This window comes from Vanellus vanellus (genome assembly GCF_965231255.1).
Source record: "Vanellus vanellus genome assembly, chromosome: 23".
Lineage (NCBI taxonomy): Eukaryota > Metazoa > Chordata > Aves > Charadriiformes > Charadriidae > Vanellus > Vanellus vanellus.
Window position 1 is genome coordinate 3,800,333 of NC_138928.1, and position 8,763 is coordinate 3,809,095.

Here is an 8,763-nt window from a genome sequence, read left to right on the forward strand (position 1 = left end):
ATAAAGACCACCCAGTGCCACCCCCTGCCCCGGGCAGGGACACCCCCCCCAGCCCAGGTTGCTCCCAGCCCCGTCCAACCCGGCCTTGAGCACCTCCAGGGATGGGGCAGCCACAGCTTCTCGGGGCACCCTGTGCCGGGGGCTCACCGCCCCCACAGGAAAGAATTTCCTCTGGATCTCTCATCTCAACCTCCCCTCTTCCAGTTTGAAGCCAATCCCCCTCATACATTACATTTGCGGTTTCGGCATTTTCACCCACCATCCCACCCCTTGCTGAGCGGGTGTTGCCAAGAAATGAACAACTCCAGCACAAACTGGAAGGTTTATGGTCTCAAGGAGGCTTGGGAGTGAGGTTGTCCACAGAATGATCTCCTTGGGCAGATAAAAACCTTTCAGAACACCAGTTTGTGCTTTTTGAAGCAATGCCCAGTCCTTCGAGCGCTGCAGTTGAGCAAAACCTTGCTCGGGACACAGCGCCGGGTCCCAGACGTATGTGTGCAGAGCTTGACTGCGAAACGACTCCTTGAAACAGCAGCTCCCGAGCAGCTCCTCATGCCAGGAGGGGAAAGCCTTGTCCCAATCCCCAGGGACAGCTTCTGGGAGGCAGCGTCCCTGCGCCAGGCCAAGAGACCAGGCTGGAGCCGAAGGAGCTGGCGTGGAGCATCACTAGGAGATGGAGCGTTTCCCCACCGCACCGGAGGGTTCAGCTCCTGCCCAGGTGACAGCAGTTGGGTTTACACCCCAGGGAGCGACAGGGGCTGATTTCTTGCCTTTACGCTAATTGTCTCTCTGCGGGAAGCTTTCAGCAGCACGCTGAATAGCTGAAAAAAAAAAAAAAACCCTGAGGGACTAAAATAGGGACAGGACAATTCCCCATGGATGAAATCAGATGGAAAGGAAGCAAAGAGCGGGATAACATCGGAGAGCCTCCATGGGAGGGGACCCCCCCATCTGGTCCCCAGAGCTGGGACCTTGCATTTTTGGGAGCTGGCGAGGACAGACCCTGTATCGCCCCACAGCTTTGAGCAGGAATGTCCCACACGCTCGAGTCCAACAGGTCTTCGCCATCCCGCCCCGGACACGCTGCCACAGCCCCGGCTCTGCCGCGGCAGAGGGGGACGTGTGGGTTTGTCACCTTGTTTGAAAGGGGAGAAAAAGAGACGGGAGATGGAGCAGCTCATCCTCAAGGCAGCCGCAGCCAACCTGCCTCCCGGCCGGAGCTGAGCCCAGCAAAGCCACCGCTCCGGAGCCGCACGGACGGCGGGATGAGGAGTCCGGGGAGCACAGAGGAAGCACAGGAGGTGATGGGATTTTCCCCCCCCTCCTTTCCCTTCTCCCTCCCCCCCGCCTTGTACGCGGCTGAGCCGCCTGCTCTCCCACAACGGCTGCCAAAATACAGCGAGACAGGGTATAATTACAGACACTTACTGCGGCCATTACACCACCAGCACGGTCTGCGCAAAGTGACACACGACCCGTCAACTCCTTATTCACGCCATTAAGGGGACTCATTAGCATCTTCGCTCAGAAGCAAAATTACCCTCACTGCTCATTTCAAGATGTCATAAATTTTAATTTAGGACCCAAAGATAGCACAATGGGAGCGAGCTGGCTCTCTCCGGCAGTCGCTGGCTGGCTGAGGGAGGTGGAGGTGGTGGGAGGGAGGTGGTGGTGTTGGAAGGGGGGAGGAAAGAGAAATGAAAGGGCTGGTTTGATAAAAGATGGTGGGGTTTTAAGGCGCAGAGATGGGGAAGGAGGGAAGAAAAAGCCGTGCCCAAAGGCCTGGGAAGTGTTCTGCCCCATTGGAGGCAATGGAGGAGGAGGGAGCCTGCTGAGGGACGAATGCTTCCCCAGGAGGAGCGGGAGAACAGGGGCAGTGCCGGATCCTGCCGGGACACAGTGTACAGCAGAGCCTGAGTGTTGAGCCACCAGCACAGCTCAGCATCACAACTCACTCCTTCCAAATCCCCTTCCCCAGGAGATGACCCTGACACAGCAGCATCACCCAGGGCTCGGCACTGGCCGGGTTCTGCTGGGAGATCTCCCCCACCACCCAGAGGGAGGTCGGGCAGGGGGCTCCAGCCCTGGCTCCCCGGCTGGAAAGCAGAGACCGGAGGGACAGAAGCCCAGGGATGCGATGCTGCAGCTGCAGAGAGCAAATCCCTGCGTGAGGATGCTCTTCGTGCCTGTGACACACACTCTGCTTTAGAAGAACATTAACAGTAGACACAAACTGTCTCAAGCAATCCCATTACCACCACTCCATATGTTACCACTCATCAGGCGAGAGGAGCAGCGGGAGCGCTCGATCCACGGGGCTCAGCTCAGCCCCCGGCTCTCCAGCTTCCCTTCTACCCCACTTGGACCTGCTGGGCCGGGACGTTTGCAGCCTGTGGCTCAGCAGAAGAGTGGAAACATGCTATAGTCCCCCCCAAAAAAGATCGTTTTTCTTCCAGAATAAAAGCGGCTGTTGGAATCGCATCTGGACGGGGCACGCGGGAGATCGTAGAGCGACTTCTGCAAAAGACCTTTCAGCCCACCTCTCCTGCAGCCAAGCCCTGGTAACTCTCCCTGCCGGGTTTTTGGTACCCTAAGCCATGCCAGGAGATGCCCCCGCGAGGACAAACACAGGCACCCCTTCCCTCATAGCTGCTTAAACCCTTGTGACCAAGGAGAGACACCTCCTCTCCCCCCTTCCCTGCAAACTCTGCCAGGACCAAACGCAATTACAAACCTCTTAAACTTTACCAGCTCCCAGGCTCCATGATTAATGAGTTCAAATGTCCACCTCTTTGAAAAACAGGGGGGGGGGAAAGAATGGGAAGAAAAGCAGCTCCAATTACAGGCGGCTGAGGGACTCTGGCCCACTCCTGTGCTATAAGAACATATATCCAGAAAGGTTATGTTAATTTTTAATGTACAAGACTGTAATTAATTTCTGGGGCTGGCTGGATTAGCAGAAAGTGTAAATTCCAGCCTCAGCTCAGGCTGCAGATATACCAACACCACTGAGGGCTGGGGCTGCAGGGCTCCCTGGGGCCGGTAGCCGCACCGTGCCGGGGCCGTAGCCCTCGGTGGCTCCTGGGGACCCCGTGTCCCCACACACAGACCTGGTGAGACCCCCTTTGCCAGCCCTGGGGCACGGTGCTGGGGGCACCAGGGATGGGGATGCCAGAGAGGGTCCGGCCGCCTCCGCACTGTGTCCGGCATTCAAGAGGCTAAAGCATCCAAAGCCACTTTGGAAAGACAAAAATACAAACTGACCCCTCCAACGGGGTTTGGAGAGACTGCAAGGAAAGGGTCCGGACCCGGCAGGCGGGGATCATGTAGCCTGGAAATACAGTAAGTTTTTAAAGGAAAGAAAAGGCTCCATTATTCTCCCATTAAACTCTCCCCGGCTCTCCCCCTCTCTCCTTCCCTCTGTCAGTCTTTCGCTCGCTGACTTCCCCCAGCCTCTCCGAAGACAGATCGTTCCCTTAATCACTCTGGAAAAGAACCCCAAGCCGATATAATATTATAATTAATTAATTCACTAAAAAGGTATTAAATTTCTTTTCCCCCCTGTGGATATTATCTGAATTCATTGACCTTTAGAAAAATCACCCTCTAATTGTAACCAGGTTCAAGTGCATTTCCAGCCTGTCCCTTTTACATTAATAATATCTTCCAGGACTCCACTATGCTGCTTAAATATTGTATAAATTTCACTGCCCCCTCAAAGAGGGAGAGAGAGAAAGGCATGAAATGAAAACTATGAGCTGATTAAACCAGCTCTGGAGCGTGGGGGGGAAAAGGGTAAAAGGGCTCCACGGCGGCCCAGGAGATGGACAAACCCACAGCGGGACCCTGAAAGGGCTCGGGACGAGGAATCCTCCATCTCCAAAGTCCCTGCGGTCCCCGGCTCCCAGCTGGGAGGAAAATCCCAGGACTCCAGGACCAGTGTGGCTCCCAGGCAGAGCATCCTTGGGAAAGCAGATTGCCACGTGCTTTGGGGTGCAGCTCGGTGGGAGACGGGGTCCCGGCAGCTCCACAGCGGTCACTTTGGGGGGTCTGTGTGGCACAACGAGCACAAGAGGACTGGATTTCCAGAGGGGTTTCTAAACGCTGAGACAAATGGAGCGCTGCTCGGCTCAGCCTGGGCCTCCCTGGGGTCCCAGCACCTCCATGGACCTGGGACCGCTGCTCCCTGCGTTTCTGTTGCCGCAGGCACTGCCCTCTTCATTCCCGGTGCCTGCTGTCCCCTTTTCTGGTTGCAGGGACAGAGCTCCGCCGCTCTGATCTTGGCAAGACCACGCTTGAACAACAAGCCAGCCGGCAATTGCTCCGGCATCCGGCACTGTAAATTCAGCGTCAGGCATGGAAAATCCAGCTGGGCGGCTGCTGTCAAGTCTATCGGGTGTCCCGGGCCAAAGCTCCCCCTGGCAGAAGCCCCAGCCCTGCCAGGGCCAGCGAAGCGGAGCTGTTTGGCTCCAGTGGAGACCTGGGGTCCAAATTCCTGCTGCCTCTGCCCACCGCTCGGGAGGTAGAGCTCAGCCTCTCCCAGCATCCCGGCTCGTCTTCAGCCAAATCCGACACGCGGGGCCGTGCACAGCCAGGCGGGAGCTGGGGTTTTGCTCCACGAGGCTCAAGCCTGAGGAGTTTGCATCCCACGGGGAAGGGGCTGCTCCGGCATCACTGCTCTTGTGCGAGCTGCCACCTGAACCACAGGGACTCAGCAGCAAGGGCCAGGTCACCTCCCCGTGTCAGCCTGTGCATCCTCATCTAGGTGGTGGGGAAACTGAGGCACGGACAACCTCCATGTCCTTCTCTGTGAGGGAGTGGCTTTCTACCTGCACCTCATTTTCCTCTTCTCAGGGCTTTTTTCCAGCACATCTCTACCCCTCTTCGCAACCAGCAAGCCACATCCCTTCAGCCCCAGCTCTCATAGCCCTTCGGTTTACAGCACGCAGCCACTCCTGCCGAGGCACCCGGAACCCTAACAGCCGTTAAACGGTCTGCAAGGGTTCCAAGAGTCCAAAGGGCTCCCCAACCCCACAGCTTTAAAAAGCTGCTGACGGAAAAACAACAGGCCAAATGCATCCAGGGAGTAACCCTTCCGAGCCAGGGACTCACCCAGGGACCAACCGAGCCCCTTCTCTTTGGAAGCGGTTTCTGGACAGGCATCAGAGGTTTTCCAGTCTCTCCCTCTTTATTACACACAAAGATTTACTTGCAAAGGTCTGCTTTGGTTTCTCGAAGCCAAAGCGGCCGTGCTGCCTATTCCCCCACCTGAAAAAGCCATCCCTTCCTCCTGACCTCATCCCAACCGTTGCCACAACAACCCCCGGCGACGTCACCAGCGGAGGATTAGGGCTTCAGGTGGGGAAGGAGCAGCAGGAGTAGCCGAAGTGCTCAAACCACAGAAGGAGCTCAGCGAGAGCCAGAAAGGAAATGAAGGGAGACGGGGGGAGAAGGAAAACTCAGCAACAGCCCAGCACGGAGGCAGGGGATGGCTTCCAGATTGCAGGTCTGGTCAGTCCCACACCGGGGTGCCACGGAGCTGTGCAGGGATGCCTTGGGCCCAGGGAGCCCAAGGTTTGGGGCGGAGCAGGGGAAAGCCCCTTAAGTCATCTCTCACTCCTCTTGCTGCCTTTGCACTGCTCTTCTGCTCCGGTCTCCGGGGAAGGGCGGCCTTGCCCGGGTGAGCATCTCGCTCCAGAGGCGCTGAGGGCTGGGCTGGCTTGTGCTCATTCCTTCTTGCTTCAGGATCAAGCCCACCTTCAGTTTATTTAAGGGTTTGGTTTATTTTTTTTTCCCCTCCCCAAGAAAACTTTTTGTAGAAAACTCTCTGGGACTTGAGAAACAACTTCCCAACAGTATTTGTGAGGGGGATTGGAGACGTCTATACAGCAGTACCTAAAGGATGGTGCTGGGGAAGTCACAGCTCTCTCTATGCAGATCTCTGTTTTCAGGCAAGTCGAGTCTAACAATAAAACAACAGAACCAAACTCAGCCCCAACACCTTTCGCACGGAGCAGCCCAAGGGGACACAGCTGCATCCTCCCGGAGAGCGTGGTACCCACGGCTCAGCCTCCCGGCACTGCACGTCAGAGGGTTTCCATCCTGTTCCAGCTCAGTGCTTGTCACCCCCCACTCACACAGCCCCTGCCTGCAGCCCCTCTCCTCTCCTCCAGCACCAGTTCACCTCCAGCCTCTTCCAAGAGCTCTCCCTTCCCCAGCATTTACCGGCACTTCATGCATAAGGAGATTTAAAACCCAGGCAGCAGGTTTGTTGGAAGTGCCAAGCGCAGGGCTCACAGAGAGCTCAGCACCTCTGCCTGCCAGCCCGCTTGTGGTTAACCCTCTTGGGTTTACCAGCACCAACTCAAAGAGGGACAGAGGGAGACGGGGCAGTGGCCCTGGCGAGGGGATGCTGGCGGGTGGCTGGGAGATGCTCTTGCTGGCAGAGGGCATCAGCCCCAGTATAAGAGGCTCTGAGTTAAGGTTGGACTCAACGACCTGAGAGGTCTTTCCCAACCTAAAGGAGTCTATGAGGTCCCAGGGACCAGCAAACCCCCACATCAGCTGCCGGGGAGGTTCCTACCTCCCGAAGCCAGAGCCCGAAGAGGCCGCGGTGCCACGGGCAGCGCCACCGGGTTCTCCCCGCTCCGGGCCAGCGCGTCCCGGGCGCCGGCGGTACCCGGCGATGCGCATCTTCGGCCGGGCCGTGCCGGGGCCGTCTCCCCCGGTTCTCCGGCAACCGTCTGGCTCTCTCTTGTGGCTGCTCAGCCCCGGTGCAGCCTCGCCGCTCCCGCCCCGCAGCCCGAACCCTCCGGGAGCCCGCAGAGACACACGGCTGTTCCCGGGTGTCCCATCCACGCAGGACACGCGTGACACCTCCACCAGGCCCCCGGGTCGCCCCCTCCTGCCTTCTCCCCACCACCCCACCCCCACTTCCCACCCCCCCCAAAAAAAAAAAAAAAAAAGAAAAGCCACAACATTGCGTGGGGCAGCAGGGAAAAACTCCCACAGGCTGCGCGAGACCAACGATGCCACAGAGAGAGCGGGTCACAGGGGGTGGGGGGGAATAGAGGTGAGGACACCCCCCCTCCCGGGGTGCAGCACCCCAAATCTCCCCAGTGTGATGGCAAAGGGGCTGCACCAGGAGCAGCGGTGACCTGCCACCCAGTCCCCATCCCACTGCTCTGTCTGTCCGTCCATCCATCCATCCATCCATCCCCACCGGCAAAGCCCGGCCGCAGCTCACCACAGCCCCAGCCAGCACTCCCTCCCTTTTATATCCCACTTGCAGCCTTGACACCGATTTTTTTTTTTTTCCGTGGGTGGCTCACAGACTGTAATTAAGAGCCCTTCTCTCCCGCCTGCCCCGGCTCCCGTCTCCAGCAGCTGCTGTTTAAGTGAAGGAAACCCCCTTTCGTCCTCTCTCTCCTTTATAATTTTTTTTTCTCCCCTCCCTTCTGAACATAAAGGGATGACAGTGCTCCAAGCCAGGGTCTTTTGCATTTCTGAGTTGGTTCTGTTAATTGGAAGGAGGGTTAAGAATCTGCAAGGTCGTTTCAATCTACATCTGACCTTCAGAGTAATCCTCTATGCCAACACCAGAGCATGTCATTAAAATGAGGCCCTCTACCATATCCCGGCATCCCTTTATTCTCTCCTTGTGCACATTAATTGCTCATAAGTTGATTTGATCTCCCTATTCTGCAAGAAGTAAATTGCCCTCTTATTTCGCCATTTTCATCCTGTTTTCTTAATTAGGCCCTTAAAAATCTCTAGGGCCTCAGCCGGGCCGCAGGCCTCATCCTGGGAATAAATTTTGATCTCAGCCTGATAAAGAGTGAGCAAACCCAGAGATTGAACAATGTCATTCTCCCCCCTCCCTCCCCTCCGTGCTATTCTCTTGACATGAAAAGGCTATCAGTTTTTCTCTGTGTTAATATAGGAAATAATTCACACTTCAGGCGTTGTTCTCTATTTAGTGTTCACACTCCCCAGATAAATCAAATCAGGGAATTTTTTTTTTTTTTTTAAAGTGTCTGAAACTACTTACTCTTTCTCTCCCCCCAGCCTCCTCGCTCTCTTTTTTCCCCTCCTTCTTCTTTTGATAAAGTTTCCAAGATTAGCCCCTGTGATTTTCCATCCTGGGAAGTCTATTTTAAGGTGGATTTTCTTTTTTTTTTTTTTTTCTTGTGTGTGTTTAACACCCTCACAGAGGGGAGCAGGGGGCAGCAGGGACCCGGCACGCGGCTCTGCACGCTGAGGAGTGCGGACAGGGTCTGGAAGTGTGGTGCGTGATGAGTTTTGCCAGAGAAGATCTCAACCAGAAGATTTTGCAAGCGTATTTTCCCCCTGGCTTGCGCTGGGCAGGAGGGTCCCCAGCCCGCAGCAGGTTTGCAAACGGGAGGTGGGAATACCCTGCCCCAAAGCCTGCCTGGGCCCCCGGGGCGATGCTAAGCCATTCCCGGCAGCAAGGGCAGGATAAAAAAGCCCCCCACACAGCCCCACGCCTGCTCCAGGTGCCCCCCAACAGGTAGGAAACACACCTCAGCTCCTGGGACGGTTCCACCATCACTCTCGCCCAGCGCAGACCAGGACGGCCACCACAAACCCACCACGCTCAGCCCCAGGGACACAGCTCCTTCCAGCTCTGCTCTCTGGGGCCTTGTGACTATTATTAATTAAGGGGCCAAGCCTGGTTCCAATTAAGCAATCAGCAGATGGGTCAGCACCTCACAAGTCCCAGCTGTGCTCAGCACCGGGAGC

General features: G+C 56.6%; 1 protein-coding gene across 1 annotated transcript in view; it reads right to left on the reverse strand.

The window, feature by feature from the left end:
• The window catches only part of OARD1 (O-acyl-ADP-ribose deacylase 1), a 357,380-nt gene that overhangs the window by 301,091 nt on the left and 47,526 nt on the right, over positions 1 to 8,763 (reverse strand). The gene's annotated exons all lie outside the window — the stretch shown is intronic.